Source organism: Sus scrofa, chromosome 1 (genome assembly GCF_000003025.6).
Source record: "Sus scrofa isolate TJ Tabasco breed Duroc chromosome 1, Sscrofa11.1, whole genome shotgun sequence".
NCBI classification, from domain to species: Eukaryota; Metazoa; Chordata; class Mammalia; order Artiodactyla; family Suidae; genus Sus; species Sus scrofa.
Genome location: NC_010443.5, coordinates 143106090 through 143126942, shown reverse-complemented (window position 1 = coordinate 143126942; position 20853 = coordinate 143106090). Strand labels below are relative to the sequence as shown.

General features: G+C 45.8%; 1 protein-coding gene across 2 annotated transcripts in view; it reads right to left on the bottom strand.

Annotated features, from left to right (window-relative positions):
- OTUD7A (OTU deubiquitinase 7A) overlaps positions 1–17766 on the bottom strand; it is a 317129-nt gene extending 299363 nt beyond the window's left edge. For both annotated transcript variants that reach the window (XM_021098704.1, XM_021098720.1), the window contains exon 1: positions 17575–17766. The gene's annotated coding sequence lies outside the window, so the exon portion shown is untranslated. The remainder of the gene's footprint in view (positions 1–17574) is intronic.

The following is a 20853-nucleotide window of genomic DNA, read 5'->3' as shown; positions in this document are numbered from 1 at the left end:
CACTCTGCAAGTTGGTCCCAACTTCAGAGTGAGCCACCCAATCAACAGGCCCACATGACCTACACCTTGTGGCCTGCCCTGTCTGGACCCCAGCAGAGACTGCATCCCCACCTCAGAGAGAGGCCCTTCCGCAGCCCTCGCTTCAAGCTACAGGACAGATTAAGGGCAAAGGCTCAGCAGATCCTCAGCTCAGACAGCCACTGTCCTCAGAACCACCAATCCAAGGAGCCAACATGCATGGCGACCCTAGGCTCACAGCTCTGCTGGGGACCACAGAGAAGTAAATATAATCTCACTGGCCCGATGCATTTACCCTGAAGCCAAACAAAGATGGGGCCGCAAACAAGTGAGGAAACACAAAAAGCAGCAACTCCCTAAGAACAGGGTCAGCAAACCCAGCAAACAGCAAGACCAGACAAAAACTCCAACTCACCACCACCAAGTTAAGGTAACAAAGTATTACTCAGAGACCATAACCTACTATTTCAAATGATGGATTCAAACATTTTGAAAAATGATCAAACCCCAAGTAAACAATATGATACCTTTTAAAAAGACCGAGTATGTTAAAAAAAAAAAAACAATGTACATTTATGCATCGACTGGGTCACTTTGCTGTACAACAGAAATTGAAGGAACACTGTCAATCAACTATAATTAAAAAAATAAAAAGACCAAGTATATAAGACATTAAGAAAATCTATATAAATGAGTAACACAATCACAGAAACCAAAAACCAAGTGGCTGGTCTTTACAGTGGGTTTGAAATGGGATGGGTGGAGGGCAGATTAACCAATGGAAGGCAGCATTAAGGAAAATATCCGGAAGGCACTATGGGGGCTAGATAAAGACATAATGCAAGAAAATTGTTGAAAAATCAGCATAGTGGAACAAAGAGGACCAATAAATGGCAAACTGGAAGAAGAAAGAAGGAAGGGAAGTAGTAACAGGCAATGTTTGAAGAGCTAAAAGCTAAAGTCCCAGAACTGATCCCAGACATGCATCATCCCCAGGGGGAGGCCCAGAGGAGCTGGCAGGTGGGTGCCTCATTCTCTTGTCTTCCCAGGTGGCTAAAGAAGCTCAGGAAGGCTACCTTCTCTAAGGTCTTACACATTCTGGTCGCACAAGTGACCCCAGGACATGGTTGTTCTCCAACACCAGGAATATTTTATCCTTCCTGCACATTTGCAACAGCACAGTGATCATTTCACCGGATTCTCAGGTTCTACCGACCTGCTATCAATAGGGATGTGGGTCCTGGCCCTGCTGGCCTCTCTGAAGCTAGGGTCCACCAGTTCCTCAGTCCCAGGAACAATAACCCTGTGAACCCCACAAACCAGAAGGCAGGCAGAGAAAGAAAAAAATATTTAGAGACTTCAATTTACTATCTTTATAGTGCACAATGGATTTCTCTCCCAGCAGTTGAAGAGAGCAAGTTCGAGTGCCCCCCTCTTTCTACACCGCTTGGCTGGCAGGCACCCCAAGGGCAATAGATTAGAGGGGCTGTGCATACACAAGACAGCCCAAAGTGGGTCTGAGTGGGGGTGAATCCTTACCAATGCTCATTCCTCAGGATTTAGGACCTCCTACTTCTAAGTTGTTATGGCCTTTGAAAGAGAAACTCTGAAAAACTAAGGATTTTGAGTATATAACTACTGAAAATTGCATATTTAAACAAACATCTTAGATGACCGCAAGCAAGCTGTTCCAAACATATCTAGGGCCAAAAGATTTGCACACACGAAGAGCTCATAAGAGGATGCAAAAAGTTCATAAGCTTCAACTTGACCCAACAAAGTAAGTGCACACCTCCTGGGTGTAAAGGACCAGGTCTGGTGTTTGAGAAGGCAGCTTGTGCCTCATGAGATAGACAGTGGCATCCTGCATGCCCTCTGCCTGGCTCATCAGCCAAGTGGGGATGAACAGGTGACACGTGCCTTACAGGATCGCTGTAAAATTTAAACCAGATAATGTCAGAAAAACACAAGGCAAGCATCGGAGGCTATTCTTTCTGGCTAAGGATTGTAGCGTTAATTTCATACTCTTTAGTGATCAAAGCAGCAAATGTTCACTCAAGGCTTTATTGATGAATGTCCAAAATCCATATAGATGGCAGAGATACAGACAGTGAGTCCCAGGCTGCTGCGACCAGGCAGGGGCAGGCCAGAGGTCCAGTGTGGCACTTGTCTGCCTCTTTTCCCCAGGTTGCTATGCAGGGAGAGGCCTGGGGGCCCTTGAGGATGCCAAATCTTTAATACAATAGCTTGTTCAATCTAATAAAAGGGCTTTTATGAAAAATTGTTCTGGAGTAAAATGAACGCTCTTCTTGGAAGAGGAACCCCAAAGTTGCAAATGCTAAACAAAGCCCAGCCTCCATGAGAGATGGTAACCCATTTCTCCTTCTCAAAGCATACAGATCATACGTAAAATCCCCTAGCATCCACACAACCATCCACCAGACAGCAGCTTCCAGGGCATTGTTCACTCCACCACTTTCTTTGAAAGCCCTCAAAACAATGAAAAGGGAGAGAAAGAACTTGAAAGAGAAATACATTCTACTTTCAACAAATCAAGCAGACAGACACTAGGAGCACAAATCACTGGGTGGACTGGACCAATGGAATCAGGAATGGACACCACACACCACTGCCCCCCTGGTGACCCCCAGGGGAGATACAGACCTTGAGATGGCTCCTTGCAATGGATCCCATGAACATAGCAGTGGGGCCACTGCATAGACAATGACCTGTGGACATGGCCTTGTACAGAGAGAGAGGCAGGCAGCAAATGCGAGACAGAAACACAAAGGCTAGGAGCAAGGCCCCATTTAAACATGAAGGTTGGGGGAATGCAGCCCTGGCTGCCCAAAGGAAATACATTTGGAGAAAGAGTATTCCAGATCACAAACTTGAAATGAAGCGCACCCAACCTCCATTCTTCAACAAAGAACTGACTAAAATCACAAAGTAACCAGCTCAGGAATCTGGAATAGCAATGGGTGGGAGAGGAGGGCAGGACCAGTGCAGACCAGGCAGGAAAGCCCCAAAAGGAAACAGGTGAAGAGCCTCTACAGTAACATAGTACCATAGTCAACCTAAACAAATCACTATACATGTGGTAGGTTTAAACAATAGAAATGTATCATCCTACAGTTCTGGAGGTCAGAAGTCTAAAGGGTCTCACTAGGCTAAAGTCAGGGAGTTGCAGGATGGTGTTCCTTCTGGAGGCTCCAGGGTGAAATCTGCCCCTGTTCCTTGGCCAACCATCCCCTTCCAGGAACCACATCGCCCGACCTCTATTTCCAACATCACATCTGTTCTGACTCTGACCATCCTGCCTCCCCTGGTTACATGAGGCCCATCTGGATAATTAAGGCCAATCTCCCCATCTCAACATACTTAACTTAATGCCAAGTCCCCCTGCAAAGTCCCCCTTTCCATATAAAATAACATTTTCCCAGGTTCTGGGGGTTGGGGCACCTTTGGGGTCATGATTCCACCCACTGCAGGAAGCACCTTTTTCCTTACGGTGTCCAGTCTGGAGGCCACACACATGTGCTGGCTCATGGCCTCCTGCCTCCAACAACATCAGAACCAGTCATTTATGCGCTGATGCCTCTGGTCCTCCCTCTTCCACCCTCTGATTATACCGGGCCCACTCAGGATAATCTAGGATGACCCCCTTACTTTAATGTCAGCTGGTTAGCAGCCTTTGCTCCATAATCAAATTTTTTTTTCAATTTCAATTCTCCTAACATATTCACAGGTTCTAGAGATTGAGATATTGATATCTTCAAGTGGTCTTTATCCTGCCCACCATACTCTCCTACAAAAATATTTTTTAAAATCAAAGAAGAGATTATAAATCAACAGAAAGAGAATAAGACCTTGGGGAAGACACAGAGAAAAAGAAAATAAATGGGGTATGGATGATGACTGCATTAGAAGCCATTACAAAATAGAATAAACACAAGCAACCAAACAAAGAGACAAGCAAATGAAATGGCAAAGGATGTGAAATGTCAAGTTTATCAAAGAGGTGACAGATAAAAGACAGAATAAACACTACATAGATAAAGCCACTTGTTTCTGCCAGTTGATAGAGTATATTGTCCTCAGTTTAAAGGAAAGTGATACAGAAAGATCAGCATTCCGAAACAGCCTGGGGAAGTTACTGAACTGAAAGAATCACATGAACATCCAGGCAGAAGACAGGCTGAGCTCAAATTTCTCCACAATAATGCTCAGTGCTAAAAGACAGAAATATTTCTATAACATTTTAAAGGAAATAGTGCGACTCAAGAGTTTTATGTTCATGTAAGACATACTTTGAAGCATGCAAAATTCTCCACTGGGTATGATGAGCCATTTCGGAAGGGAGCAGCAGATCACAACCAACAAAGTCTACTCCAAAAACTGAAAAAGACCTTGAAAGAAAGACCTTAATTCACAGCAACATGGATGCAACTAAAGATTCTCATACTAAGTGAAATCAGAAAGAGAAAGACACAAACACCAGATGATATCACTTATATGTGGAATCTAAAATATGAATAAAATGAACTAATCTATGAAACAAACTCACAGACATAAGAGAACACACTTTGTGATTGCCAAGAGGGAGGGGGTTGGGGGGGAGTGGGGGGTAGGGGTTAGCAGATGTAGGCTATTATACATGGAGGGGATGAACAACAAGGTCCTACTATATAGCCCAGAGAACTATATTCAACGTCCTATGATAAACCCAGAATGGAAAAGAATATATTTAAAAAAAGAGAGTGTGTGTGTATATAATTGAATCACTCTGCTGTACTGCAGAAATTAATACTACATTATAAATCAACAATACTTAAATTAGGGAGTATCCATTGTGGTTCAGCTGGTTATGAACCCGACTAATATCCATGAGGATGTGGGTCTGATCCCCGACGTCGCTCAGTGGGTTAAGGATGCAGCGTTGCTGTGGCTATGGCACATGCTGGTGGCTGCGGCTCTGATTAGACCCCTAGCCTGGGAACTTCCATAGGCTTAAGGCAGGTGCAGCCCTAAAAAGAAAAGGAAAAAAAAAACAAACAAAAAACAATATCAACAATCAATACTTGAATTTTTTAAAAAGACAGCTAAAAAAAAAAATAATAATGAAAGAAAGGCCTTAGGAATTCCTCTAGAATTACAGATAATGGACTGGAATCCATCTGAACATAGGAAAAAGACCAGGTAACCGTGGAAACTTGAGGTCACCTACAAGAGAACAAATGGTGTAAGTCTAGACAACCTAAAGAAAAGAATGGTAACGCAAATAAGACAGGAAAGATGGGAGGGTGGTGGGAAGAAGAGCAGGCATGTACTTGAATCATCTTTCAAAGCAGAACTGAGCTGATTACCACTCAAGGCAGCTGGCAAACATGTATTCCATAGTTTTCCCCTCACTTTACAGCAAGAATGGTGACTCTAGCTTCTTCCCAATCTATTTCCTCTTGTTCCTGAGTGCCTGACTAACCCGCATGGCTGTGTGTGGAGGGACAGGCGGATACTGCTTCCGGCTCATGGACCAGCCCTGCTGCAGGAACTGCCACCTCAGAGGGGCCAGCCACCACGTAACCTGGGGTTATGTGCTTATGTTGGTTACCACAGGCTGGCCCACCCAACCCAGGAAATGGACATTCTTAGAACTCTAAGATAGAAGACACTTAGCTTACATTTCAGCAAATCCTTCACTATTAAATAAAAATTTAAATGAATACATTTTATTTTAAATAGCACATTCGATAGACTAAACATGCAACCATCTCCAACATGATTAGTTGAGAAAAAAGGAAAGGGGAGAACACTGCATGCTTCTATGTGTTAAAACCAGAGGGAAAAAAAATATACATACTTAGGCATCCACAGAATACTCCTAGAAAGATACATTGGGGCAATTAACAGCTGTGCCTCTTGTGAGAGGGATGGGACCTGAGATAAGAAAATGACTCATATTTTACTATACACTCTTGTTTTGCTTAAATTCTGTTAACCAGTGCAAATATTGGCTTTCTAGTTTTTTAAAAAATTGAATAAGCAAAGGAAAAAGAGTAAAACATAGTACAGCTCTATTTCTATGGAGCAATACCTGCCCTCTGGCCAATTCTATAGTGCTGGAGACAGGATGTGGCCAGTTCCATATTTTGTCTTCCCAGATTTCACTATTTCTCAATGAACATGTTTTACAAAAAGTTTCTCCAAAACAAAGCGTTTCTACTCAAAACACCAAGAGGAAAGTGGAGTCAAACAGGCCTCCTACCTCTCAACTCCCCTTCCCCCAACATGTCAACTGATCTCATCAATAGTCTTTAAAAAATGAACACTGAGTGAGTTCCCTGGTGGCCTGGTGTTGTTACCACTTTTGCTTGGGTTGCTGCTGTGGCACATGTTCCATCCCTAGCCTGGGAACTTCTTCCACATGCCACAGGCACAGCAGCAAAAAAAAAAAAAAAAAAAAAAAAAAAAAGAATGTCAATGACAAAGGTTTGAAGAATCAATCGTTGGGTTTTCTAAAAAGCAAAATTCACAGTGAATTCTGGTGAGTGTCCTAGGGTCCAGGCTGCCCTCTATCCTGGAGCATCCCATGAGTTCAGGAAGGTAGTGCTTGTGCTCTGAAGTTCCTGGAGGAGCCCCTCTATTTCAAGGGCAGCCTCTCTCTGGTATCCACACAAGCACCTGTCCACCAGTCTCTGTGGTCCTTGCAACAACGTGCAAAGTGCCTGGGCTCACCCTCCTTCCAGATGTGGAAATGGTGGCTCGAAGTAGTGAGACCCCTCCCCAAAGTCCCCCAAAGCCCCATCGATGGGACAAATCTTTTCCCAACCCTGATAGAAAGGAATGAACACCCAGCTAGGCAGGAATCTGTTCTGAGGGTAGAGGAGCTGAAAGATACGCTGCAGAGAGCCGACAGGGGCCCTGAACTACTGTCATCTGCTGGGAGATGACCTGACCCAGCCAGGGACTCAGAACAGGAGGCAGAGCCATGTAAACTGAACTCGGCAGGTCTGGCCTCAAAGCACAGCCTCTCCCACATCCCTGCCTCCAGGGGTCTGGGGATGGCGGCGACTCACCCCGGCTGGCCTGAGCACTTAGGAGCTCTTCTACAGACACTTGGGTGTCCACAACCTCTCCTCTAGACCCTGGAAAGCAGAGCATGTTGGGGATGCAGGACCCCATGGGATGGCTGGACAGAGTGAGTACAAGGGCACTAGGTGGTCTGGGAAGGGGCCTGATCTGGCCCCACTCCACCAGTCCACCCAGCAACACTCACTGGCTAACCTGGGTCAAATGCCTGGAAACACTCAGGGATTGGGGAAAGGGAAAGCCGTGGGAAGGATGTGGCGCAGTCCCCGGGAACAGGCACACAGCCTCATACCACAGCCTGATCACAGCCGACCCCTGCCTGCGTTAAGTCCAAGAGTCTAGCATCAGCTTCCTGGGCCAGCAGCAAAAGGCTATGGGCCAATGGGGGGCATCCATCAGCTTCAGGCAAAATTCTACTCGTCTCCAAAAGGCATGCTCTTTTCTACATTTCCTCCAGGTTTTTATTCTTGCTTCTGAAAAGCAACTATAATAAAAATGTTTTTTTAAATTCCCCAAATTGTTTCTTCCGTTTGTATAGTTTTAAACAACTTGCAAAGTACAGCTTCATGTCTAGATAAAGAAACCAAAGCTGGGTCTGTGAAGGGCTCCTCCCCGAGCATGTGCCTGAGTCCTGGACCCCCCCCACCCTTCCCAGCCACCCTGAGGAAGCTTGGCTCCCACCTGGCTGGGCTCCACCCACGTGATGCCAATACCTGTGGCCCCGCCTCCAACCTAAGAACTACCCAAAGATCACACAGAATCCTCGTTGTCCTTCTATCACGCATGCTCAGGCCAGGCCAGCACCCAGGACCCTCAGGGGAGATCTGCTGTTGGGGCAACAAGATGTCCATTCCAGAGGGGCTTTCTCATGCCGTTCCCCACTGGTCCAAGGTATCACCAGGAACCTGGGGCAAAATGTCACTGCCTGTCTTTTGGGCAACATGAGAGAGTGATAGGAAGGGACATCAGGAACCTGGTCCGCCCTGCTGCTGGCCCAGCAGCTCTGTGAATTTAGACAGGTCCCAACACATTGGGGAGTGGATGGCCAAAGTGCCTTTCTGCTCCAAAAACGTCTCTGCTTCTCTTCCTCCCTGTAAAGAAGACTGTGACAAGAAGAATGCACACTTTGGGGTGGGGTGGGAGGGTCAGAGTCTAGGTTTGACTCCAGACAGCTCCACCACTCCCTTGAACACTTGACTTTCCCCCTGTCTGGTGACATGGGCATTGCCTTACCACAGAGGGTCCATACTTGATTGCAAGCCTGTTTTTAGTAATGCCCACCCTCCCCTCTCTCCAGGGTCCCACACCTGGCCTCCAGAATGCACCCCAAGGGCACACAGAGCATGGGAGTGGGAGGGGGAGGGCCATAGACCTTCCACTCTCATAAAGGGCTGTCTCATTGAGACAGCAGCCTTGAACTGTGAACCTCCATTTTCTCATCAAGGGTACAATGGTTCAGTTCCTTCTCTGGAAACTTTTGCAGGAGGGAGAACAAAAAGGGGACATTGACAGAGAAGGCTAATCACTTAAAAGAAAACATTCAATCCATTGGGGCAGACCTGCCTATCACAGCATCATGGTCTGCTCTGTTTCAGGAAGCTGGGTAGATCTTACTCTCTTGCCAAACTGAAATAACGGTGAGGCAGGTGACAGGGGATCTTCCTCTGGGGGGAGGCCAGAGGCCCCAGAAGCCCCTTGGGGTCTCTCTGGAGCAGGGAAAAGAGCCCATGAGAGAGTTGTGGTAGAGAGCAAGAGAGTAGTCCTGGTCAGGGGACCAGAGAGGGCAGCACAGTTGTAGGGATATGGCAGGAGGCCCAAAGGAAGTGTAGCCCTATAGTCCCTCATCCCTGGCTGTGCCGTTGACAATGCAGGCCTTCCTTCTTCAAGGCCCCTCTGCAACCCCAGACAGGGAAAGGGGATGTGGGAAGGAGGGTTTTTTAAAATCTGGAGTGCACTTATTTGCCTCATTAAACAGATGTAGCCAATATTCTCTAAGACAGCATAGGCGTCTGGTGTCTATGATATAGATATATATAGATATAGATATAGATATAGATATAGATATAGATATAGATATAGATACAGATACATAAAACAGAAAATGTGAAACTATACCTCCCCAGAGAACAGACAATCTGCCCTGTGTCAGATCAAAGTAAACTGGTAAATAACCCGGCTTTTGTTACTATTGCATGGTACAAATTGGGGGCTCAAGTTTGAAAATGTGTCAAATTTTACATGAGCCACATTCTCAACTCTCACACTTTTGAACTCAAGGGAGCTAAACAATTCCAGAAAGAATAATTAAATTTCTAATTTTAATTCCCACAGGGCTATTAAATGCATTTCACAAATGCACGTGAGGAGCCTATTTTGAACACAGGGCCATGGTACAGCCTTCTCACTGGGGGCCTCCTTGGGGGTCAGTCAACTTGGGAGGAGAAACCTTAGGAGACGCTGGTCAGAAGGAGGGATGCTGTCCATACAACCCTTTTCTAATTATAAATATTTCTTAAAATGCTTCATAGTCTCCTCGGCCTGAGAAAACAGATATAAATTACATAAATCAGGCATTTTAAGAGATGCTTAATTTCCCCTAGCTGTTCTCTCCCAGCAATGAATGGGGCTTTCTTTCCCCTGATTAGTCACTACTTGGAGAGAATGAGGCGATTACTGGGCCCAGAATCATGGACTTGAATGAGGTATCAGAGGTCAGACAGCCATATATCTACACCTCAACTGCAAAACAGAGGGCTAGAGATGTGTGCAAGGTGGAGGCCTGGGCCAGAGGTTCTCCCCCAGCAGGCCCAGCCCAGCCATTACATCATGGACAGCAAGGGCCACACAGATGCTCCTCCACAGCCATGGCCGAATTTCCTGCCTGTCCCTCAGTCACTCCACAGCCTAGTGCAAGCGACCTCATTTAATTGCATTTTGCTTCACCGTGCTTCACAGATACTGCATTTTTTACCAACAGAAGGTGTGCGGCAACCCTGCATCATCAGATAATGGTTAGCATTTTTTAGCCATAAAGTATTTTAAAATTAAGGCATTTATATTTTTTAGATTTATGCTATTCCATACATAATAAACTATATTATAGCATAAACCCAAATTTTACATGCACTGGGAAACCAAAAAATTCATGTGATCGCTTTATGTGGTGGTCTGCAACCTCTACAATACCTCCTAATTTAAATGCAGCAGTGGGGGTTCCCAGGTGGCACAGCAGGTGAAGGATCCTGTGTTGTCACTGTGGCACATGTTCAATCCCTGGTCTGGGAACTTCTGCATTCTGCAGGCACAGCCAAAAATAAAAAGGTTTTTTTTGTTTTTTTTAATGCAGCAACAGAGTATCTTCTTTTGGTAAACCCTCAATGCAAAAGCAGTGGAATTTCTTGCCTGTATCACCCCTCCCCTGAGCCCTGCAGTCTTACGAGTCCTCTGTGATAATGCATGTCTGAACACAGTGACCTCCAGAATGTTCGTGGGGTCAGTCAACTTGGGAAGGAGAAACCTTAGGAGATGCTGGCAGGCAGTCGACCCTGGGGAGATGAGGCTAACCACATACCCAGGCCTAAAAACTGAGAATCTGCTGGCCATTTGGAACCAGATGGCCCTGAGGGCCCAGTCCACTGTCCACACCTCAGACAAGTCAGACCTTACAAACTGTCCCCACCCCCACAAGTCCAGACCACAGGCTCCCAGAATATGCTCGCCACAGTGCCAAGTGAAACAGCCACGGAGCTTCTGTGTAACCTGGTAAGCAGCAGGGCTGGAAAAAGCCACCTCCCCCCACAGGGGCTTGCACGTCCCTAAGGAGGCAGGGACTTCTGCATCCTCCACTGATGACAAGGATGCACCTGGTCTTAGGAAGAACAGAAAACCCTTCCGGGGGCTCACTTTGGGTGAGGAGAGCAGTGTAGACACAGGGCTGGCCACACACCTCCCCAGGGGGTCAATGCCAGGACCACCCATGCTGGCAAAGCCTGAGGCCACAGTCACTGTCCCTTATTGGCATGGGACTGGCAGGACTCCACCTTTGGAATGTTTTTCTCTTTCCTTTCTTTCACCCCTCAGTTGTCCATGCAAAAGACTAATCCTTCATCAACTCCAGGGTGAGAAAGTACAGTCTGCATGCTCCACCTAATGAGCCCTCGGGGGCCTGCTAGTCACATGCCCAACAGCATCCCGGAGGTGGGAGATGCAGCCCAGTTCCCAGGGAGTCTTTAGTCTTCTCCAAATTGGAGGAACTTCCTTTAGCCTGTTATCACAGAGCTCGCCAACAATTACGGATAAACGACAAGAATCACTGCCATAGAAGGTCCCCCCTCCTTCTCACCCAGGCCACCTTATTCCCCTCCAAAAAAAAGTTAAAGCAAGTTCCTCTAAGCTGGGATTTCAGCTATAAGTGTAAAGGGTAAATCCATCAACTGACAAACTGACGAGGCAGGGAAACCAGGCTAGTGGTGAGTGCCTTTTACTAGAACGACTGAGCTCTTTAGAACTGAAGAACTCACTGAGCATGCTCTCACCCAGTCCTCCCCCCAAACCTGCACGAGGGCCAGAGCAGAGATTTTCCCCTTGGGGGCCACCTCGGACTGCACCCACAGTCACACCGCTGGTCACCCCATCCAAATTGGCTGGAACTTGTCCATTTTTTTCCCCTGTTCAGGGATGATTTTTTTTTCAAGAGACAGCATGATATTTAAAAGACCGGCAAAACACCCCAATGCTCAGGGTAGCACTGTTCATTGGCTATTTACAATAGCCAAGACATGGAAGCAACCTAAGTGTCTTTCGACAGAGGACTGGATAGAGAAGATGTGGTACATGTACATGATGGAATGTTAGTCATCAAAAAGCATGAAATAATGTCATTTGCGGCAACATGGATGGACTTAGAGTTAATTTTACTGAGTGAAGTAATTCAGAAAAAAAAAAGATACAAATGAACTTACTTCCAAAACAGATAGATACTCAGAAACTTAGAAATCAATCTTACCATTACCAAAGGGGAAAGGGTGGTAGCGGGAGGGATAAATTAGGAAGTTGGGGTTACCATATACCTACAACTATATATAAAACAGATAATTAACAAGGACCTACCGCCCAGTAAGGGTCCTTTTGCTGTAATTTTGTAATATTCTATAAGGCAAGATAATCTGAAGACTACAAAAATGTATAATCAGGGCTGCATACCTGAAACTAACATGATATTGTGAATCAACTATACTTCAATAAAAAAAATTTAAAGAAAAAAAATGACTAGCAAAATAAATATTCAAATTTATACATTTTAAAAAGAAAAAAGTTGACAATGTAGATGTTGAACAATTTTTTTTTAATTGTGTTGCTCCATACTTCAATAATACACATATTCTCCAAGCTTCCCATCACCACTAGAGGAACAGTGGGGAAATGGACTATCACAGTGGCCTTTGAACTCCCAAGATAAAAGGGTACTGACTCAACCATGGGGCAGGGGGGTTGAGGGGGGCTGTGGGGCAGGAGGCACATGACATCCCAGGACACAGTCTTTTGTGCGGTCTCATCCACAAGTCTGGACATGCCTGGCCAGTCCCAAGCTTCCTTTAAGATCCAGGATAGCCCCATGTCATAGGCAATTTCTAAAATGGAATCACAGAGATGATCTGGATAAATCCTTGGAGTGTTAGTCCCAGGGCAGCAGAGCTGGGATCTTCACAGTGGTAGCAAGACCCAAGCTGGCAGGGAGAGCACTGGGACAACCACCCCTAAACTCATCCCTGTAGCTAAGAAACAGTCTCACTAAGGGATGAGTGGGTCTCTTCACACCCATCCCTAGGACCATGTGAAACTCTGCAGTGATCTAATGAAACACTTGAATGAAACAGAAAAGAAAAAGAATTTCAGCAGTCTCCCTTCAAATTTCATAAAAGGTAATACAGCATCTTAGGCAAGCATATTCAACTGGACATCAACTATCCATCACATTTATAAGGAAAAGCATGTAAGAATAAACTAAGCTCAAACGGGAAATACTTCTTTGCAAAAAGAGACTCAAAATCCTTCAAACTGAGAAAATGAGTTTACTTTAGACTTATCTGCTAAAACCAAGAGATATGTATTTAGAACTTACATTAGCACAAAGGTACACTTGACTTATCAGAATGTGAGCTAGTGGAGAGCATCTATAAGAGCAAGCACAAGGGATTTGTGGGATCATGCAGTTTTACTAGATGAGGCCTTGGAGACATGCGAGATCGACTCTCTCCTTTTCTCACCAGTGGCCTAGAGAATGATGGAGCCATGCCCTGTCCAAGGTGGCCAGCGTGGCTACTGCAGGAGGAAATGCATGGTCCACTCCCTCCTAATCCCAGTCTTTACTACTGACAACCCAGCCCCTGCCCCAAGAGATACCATATGCAAGCCAACCAACTAAACACACCTCCACAACACCAGCAGCATCAGCCTATCTCTCATTTTCAGTATTTTTAAAACTAGTTTTCAACCCATGGATCCAGTCTGTTACTATGAATGGTAAAGACCTCCATCCTCAAAGAGTGGTAATGGCAGCTCCTTCCTGGCCTACTCCGTCTCATATATGTTAAAGCCATCTCATTCCTGGTCTGACAGACAGATTACTTGGCAGACACGGCAGTCTACCAAGGGCAAAGGAAACTCCACATTCACGTTTCAAGGGCAAAATGTTTTCAAGTGGGATATACCATAAAAAGGAATCAGCGTGTTCTGCCTCCTTCCAATGCCTATGGCTCTCAGGATTCCCTCTGAGTAGGATACTCTGTGGTCGTCTTCAGGGATGGACAGCTCCCAAAAGGATCTGGTGCCCCCTTTAATGGAATGGCACATCCCCCCTAGTCACCTAAAATGCTCCAAATGAGGCACCAAGCTGAACAGTAATTTCCACCTGCCCCTTTGAAATCAAGAGTTTGATTTCACATGCATTTTTGACAGAATAAAGAAATAAGAGTTCCCAATGTGGCACAGCAGGTTAAAGGATCCAGCATTGTCTCTGCAGTGGCTCAGGTCGCTGCTGAGGCAAGGATTTGATCCCTGGCCTGGTGCAGTGGGTTAAGGAGCTGGTGTTAGCTGCAGCTGCAGCTCAGATTTGATCCCTGGCCCAGGAACTTCCACATGCTGAAGGTCCAGCCAAAAAAAGAAGTAGTATAAAGAAATATCCAGTCATAGCATTTGGACAGTTGTCTAGTAGAAGACCTATTCCATCCAAGTGTGTGTTTTCATGAGGAACCTGGGGAGGATGTCTGGGTCTTGGTTTTCAGACCACATCCAGATGCCCTGGGACACGCCCATCCCAGCATGGCAAGAAGACCCTCCCTATAGGCACTCACCTCTCTAGCCTTACCAGGAACTTTCTGATGAGTAACATGGCACACACTTAAAACCAGACTCAGCACATTTAAGTGAGTACAAAGGTGCCTCTTCCCTCCTGTTTTCATTTTTTTCCAGCAAAGAAACAGACAGGATTCCACATTTGCTTTTCTCCATAAGAGAAACTTGAAGCCAATAACCCTGGCAAGGCAGGAAAATAACCACCCTAGGAAGTGCCACTGACAGAGTACCAGGGTTTAAGTCAATAGCTGTCAAACCCAAGAGAAAACATGATTGGGGGGCGGGGGGAGCATTTCCACTGGCTGTCCTAGCTGGTACTATTCTGTCCCTGCCAGGACCAAGATGCAGGCGGGGAGTTCCAGGAGGCCAAGTCACTCCTCCTTCAGTCAACACTTTCCCTCCTGCAGTCTGAGCAGGCCCTGAATCTTCACACTAGGACCAACCATCATTCTCCAAAGTCACAGAGCTATTAAAGCCATCTCCCTGCCCTATGGAGGGAGGCCCACATTCTCTGGCCAAAGTACACCCTTCCTTCAATTTCCAGCTCTTGATAGACAGGCAGGCACACAGGCACACACACACACACCGAGTTTGGGGACTCTCCATCCTTTCCCAAGGTGGCTCAGGTAGAGGTCCACCACGATGCATTTAGCACGCCCCCTGCTGGCCCCTCGGGAGCTGACTCAGCCTTTATGCTCCAGGCCTAAAACAGGAATTTAAACGACCTTAAGATCAAAAAGGAACAAGAAAACCCAAGGCAGTTTTGGCTTCTTAGAATAGGAAGATATGATACTCTAACCATAAAAGGGGGATGAAGAGGCTTTCAAGTGATGATATTTGAAATTTTTAGGGAAAAAGTAGCTAATACCTCAAGATTTAGTGGAAATACTTGTATCTGTATTTTAACAAGTACCACAATGAGTTAAATCAAAAACATTACAGTGAATATTTTCACAGGTCTTTCGGTGAAAAATAAATGGATCTGTGGCCAGAGTGGTTTCACAGACTCAATTTTAAAGAGTTCAGAGGCTCAAAAGCCAATTGCATTACTATTGAGACTACTTTCATTATAGAAAAATCTCAGCCATGACTTAAGAGGTCAAGTTTTAAAGCAACTGTATACAGCATGGGCAAAGCCACTGAAAAGACACACATTTGGAGGCAATTCTGCTACAAGGCTTCGTGTCACACTCAGCCTTGCCACGGTGAATAAATCTGGCAACCTCAGGAGGGGAAAGGCCAGGCACACACTGCTCCTTTAGAGGGGTATGCCCCTCCCCCTCCCCACAAGGGGAGAACAGACAGTTCAGCTTTTCAGAGACTCTAGCCTTCATCTTCACTATGGCTGAAGGCCTCCAGCTACTCCCTAAGGTGACAACTGCCATACAGGATCCAGGCTGAGACCCACATGTGGCAAGACGCCATCACTGCCACCATGCTGAATGTCAAGGCCAAAGGTTTCTTCTCATCAATCCCGGGTTTGAAGGCTTCACCTTCCTGACCAGACTCAAACTTCTGTGGGGCCTGTGGTATTAAATTCTTGACAGACTCAATATCATCACACTAATAATTTAAGGCATGTTTATTTGAACCAATGAGGAGAATTCATTAATTATTAAATTCACAAATGTCAATATTTGTTGTCCCTCATTGAATACGTTTCGTTATGATAGGCTTGAGTAGATATGCAACTGTCTTGGGAACTTGCTTACTTGTGTTCCCATAACAGTCAGTACTAATGGAACTCTCATACACAATGATGATGGCAAGATGTTGGCACTTAGGGGGGAAATTCCTTCAGAGCTTTCTGTGCTGTGCAGGTTGGTATTAGCCTCTGCACGCTCTCAACCCTCTTCAGGTGTTGAATTGGCCTTGGAGGCTTGTGGGCCCCAGAGCTGTTGCGGTAAGGAAAGGAAAGGCATGGAGGGTCCCAGACTTTCTCCAGGGCAGGTGACTCCCAGACCCATCCTGGTGGGGGAGGGGGAGGGGTGAAGGAGAGGAAGACCTGCAGATTTTCCTAAAGCAATCAAGGCCTGTGAAGATCTAGGCCACACTGTCTACCTTTTCCTGAAAACATCATCTGCCACCTTGAACATAACAATATCTTGTTTTCATCTCATGGCTCACTTTCATTTATAAAAATTAAAGCCAGGTAATAACCACTTAAGGGTCATGCATGACTTTCCCCTGGATGCATGTGATGTGGTTGAAGTGTTTCCCAGATCTGTGGGGATCTAACAAGTTTCCTTTCAGCCACTCTCAAATCTATTCACTCTCAAGCCAAGAAATAAAAATAAAAACTGTTTTCGCCTGTGTAAAGCTGGCAAGTTTCGAGAGCAAAGGCAAATCCATTTTGTTGCAAAGATTCTCAAAGGGCTGCAATAGCTGCACAGGAGGAGGGTGCACTTGAGCGGTGGTGTCCAATGAAGGAAAGTTTTTGTTAATGATGACATCACTGACATCTCCCGAATTTAAAGGAGCACTTAAAGCAGAGCAGATGCAACATTCCCCCCTCCAGTGGGAAGATACTGGAGAAGGCCTCCGGGTTCACAGCCAAATTGCATTAACCGTTCCCCCGCTGTCCGGCCAGACCCAGTGGAAAGAGCGAGCGGCGCATCGGGCCGCGATGGCCCACGCAGCCACAGCCCGGGAACCGGCTGGCGGCCTCACGCGCTGCTGCCCGGCCATGCCTGGGAGTCTGCCAGTGCCCCGGGACCCCGGCGCGCGCACCCGGACCGAGGGACCGGTGCCCCCGGGCCTGGCATCACGTTCCAGTGCAGACAGCTTAGGGGCCCAGAGGAGACACCGTCTGCGACCCGGCGTGAGCGCCGCGCCCTGCCCGGGAGACGCGCGCGGCGCCGGGCCGAAGCCGGTGGCCGCGGCGCCCGAGGACTCCAGAGCCGAGCCCGCAATGCAGACTCGCTGGCGAGCTCCGCGCCGGGCCCGCGACCACCGTGCCCCCGCGCCCTGGTCCCGAGGCAGCCCGGCCCTGTGGCCACCTGCTTCGCCGCGAAGCCGCGGAAGCACCAGGCGCCGCGCTCGGACCGCGCACCTGCGGGGCCCGCGGCCCCAGCCCCACCGCCGCCGGCAGCACCGCGGCCAGCGCCGTCTCACCTGCCGCGCCGCGCCGCTCTGCTCCGCCAGCCCGCAGCGCCGCAGCCGCCGCTACCCGACTTCCATTTTCTCTCGCTTTAAAGGAAAATCGGATCAGCTGTTTGCTGGCGCTCAGATTCCGCGGCCCCCTCCCAGCTGCCGCTCGCGGTCCGGGGGCCTCTCCTCCCCCGCCTTCTCCCGCTCTCCGCTCCGCCCCTCGCGCCCTCCGCTCCGCCCGCGGCCGCGCGCAGCGCCCGCCTCCTGGCTCCGCCCGCAGCCACCGCGCGCGCCCCCTGACGTCACCGGCAGCAGCTGTGCCCCGCCCCCGCCTCCCGAGGACGTGCGCGCGCCCCACCCCACCGACCTGTTCCGAGCGCGCGTGTTCGCGGCCGCCCGGGCGCAGCGGACCTGGACTCCGGAGAGACCGCTGGGCAGCCCTTGTTTGCATCCCTGCGCCTGCGTTCCCACGCTCCGGCACTGGCCCTTCCAGGTGCCTCTAGGCATGTGCCTCCGGGACTGGAGGAAACGCTGTATAAACAACCAGCCTTTGCAAGTCTCCCTGCCCCACACTGTCTGTGCCGACCTTTATCATTTCTTCCTGCTCACTCTTTTCTTCCTAAGCCTCCCAAACTTTCTCCCATCCATTTCCTCAGCTCTATTCCCAAACCCTGCTTCCGGGCCAAAGCATCACTTCTAATCTGAAGTTGGTCCTTTTGCCTCAAACCGGCTCCCTGCCCTCTTCCGTTTCTTGCCTGCGTCTTAATACTTTTTCACACCACTTCAGATGGTCTTTCTCGCTAATAGCAAAGCCTAACCACTACTTTCGACCCACTCTCACATCACCCTCCGGGTATAACCACGCCCCCCGCTTCCAAATAATAATGTATATTACAGTTTACTAATTACCATCCTCATTAATTTTTTGACAATTGTGTCACTTAGTGTAGGACTTCTTGTTTGGCTTTGAACATTATATACATATATGTGCACATGTATATAATGTGGATGTGTGTGTATACATATACACACAAACATTATATGTGTTTAGCAATTTATTTATATAAATTACTAAATATGTATTATGTTTAATAATTTATTTGCCATCTTAATGTATGGTAAAACTGATATTTTTTGGATATGCAGCTCTGTGAGTTTTCAAACCTGTAACCACCAGTACGATTAGGATACATCAACCAGAGAACTCCCTCCTGATGCCCTTTTATAGCCTCCTCAAACCCTAATACATTCTGACATATGGTAAAGACTGATATATTCTCCATTCCTGTATTTTTGTCTTTTTGAGAATGTTGTATACATAGGATTATGCAATATCCAACATTTTGAAACTGACTTTTTTATTCACCATTATGCCTTTGAGATTCACCCATGTTGTTGTATATCAATAATTCTTTTTATTATTGCATACTATCCCATTATTTGTACCACACTTTGTTTATTCATCCATTGAAAGTTCCCAGTTTAAATTTTGGTAAACTCGTTTAATGTTATAGGAACCCTAAAAACAGATTTCCAGAGTGTCTACACCATTTTCATAACCACTAGAAATATGTGAATCCCACTTTGCTGTATTCTTGTCAGTACTTGATATTTCCTATATGTCAGGAATTCTCATAGTTCTGGAGATATTTAATTATTGCTTTAATTTTTAATTCTCTAATCAAAATTATTTGCTATGTGCTATTCATATATCTTCATTGGTGAGATGTTTGTTCATATTTTATATCCATTTAAAATTGTTTTTTTCCTTGTTGAGTTTTAAGGGTTCTTTGTATATTTTGGATAAATGTACTTTATATGATACCTGTGGCAAATAGTTACAAGTATGAGGCTGGTCTTTTTGTTCTCTTGACGGTGTCTTTGGCAGACCAGAAGTTCTTAACTTTAATAAAGTCTACCTTGGCATTTTTTTTTCTTTTAGAATCATACTTTTAGTATTATATAAAAAAAATCACCAAACCCAAAGTCACATAGATTTAAGTTCATGCTTTTTATTTGAAGTTTTATAGTTTCACATTTTACATTTAAGTCTGTGATCCATTTTTATTTAATTTTGGTATAAGGTTTGTGTGTGTCAAGATTTTTTTTTTTTTTGCATGTGAATGTTCACTTGTTCCCGCATTATCTGTTGGAAAAAAAAAAATCCTTTCCCTGTTGAATTGCCTTGCTCCTTTATCAAAGATCAGTTGACTGTGTTTGTATTGGTCTGTTCTGTTGTACTGATCCATATATCCATTCTTTAACCAATACTATCGATGACTATAGCTTTTCAGTAAGTCTCAGAAGTCAGGTAGTATCATTCTCCTTTGTTCTTTTTAATGTTATGTTTGCTATTCTAGTTCTGCTTTTTCATACAAACTTTATAATGTGTTTGTAGATAACTACAAAATAGCTTGTTTGGATTTTGATTGGGTTTCCATTGAATCTGTAGATCAAGTTTGGAAGAAGTGACATATTAACATTATTGAGTCCTTTGATCCATGAATATTAAATAGCTCTCCATTTAGTTAGATTGTCTTTGAATTGTTCAGAAATGTTTTGCAGGTTTCTATGTAAAATCCCATACATATTTTGTTAGAGTTATGTGTAAATAATTTTTTATGGAGCCATTGTAAATGATACTGCTTTTTAATTTCTAATTTCAATAGTTTATTGCTGGAATATAGGAGTGCAGTTGGCTTTTGCATATTAACCTTGTATCTCGCAACATGGCTAAACTTGCTTCAGGAATATTTTGGGGGAGTCCTTGGAATTTTCTACCAGAATATTGTCACCTTCTAATAGAAACAATTTCATCTATTTATTTCCAATCTATATGCATTTTCTTATCTTATTGAGCTAGCTAGGACTTCCAGTGTTATGTGGACTAGGAATGATAAAAGAGGGCATCCTTGCCTTGTTCTTGATTTTTAGGAGGAAACATTCAGTTTCTCACCATTAAGTGTGATGTTGCAAAAACATGCATGTCAAAACTAAACCAAAATTGGAATTTCCTCTGTGTTCCATCGGATTAAGAATCTGACTGCAGCAGCTCAGGTCGCTGTGGAGGTACAGGTTCAATCCCAGCCCGACACAATGGTTAAAGGATCTGGCATTTGTGCAGCAGGTCTCAGCTGTGGTTCAGATTTGATCCATGGCTGGCCTGGGAACTTCCATATGCTGTGGGTATAGGCATAAAAATAAATAAATAAATAAAATAGAAGTGTCGAAAAGGTAGAGCCAGGAGTTTCCTGGTGGCCTAGTGGGTTAAGGATCTGGCATTGTACCTGCTGTGGCTCAGGT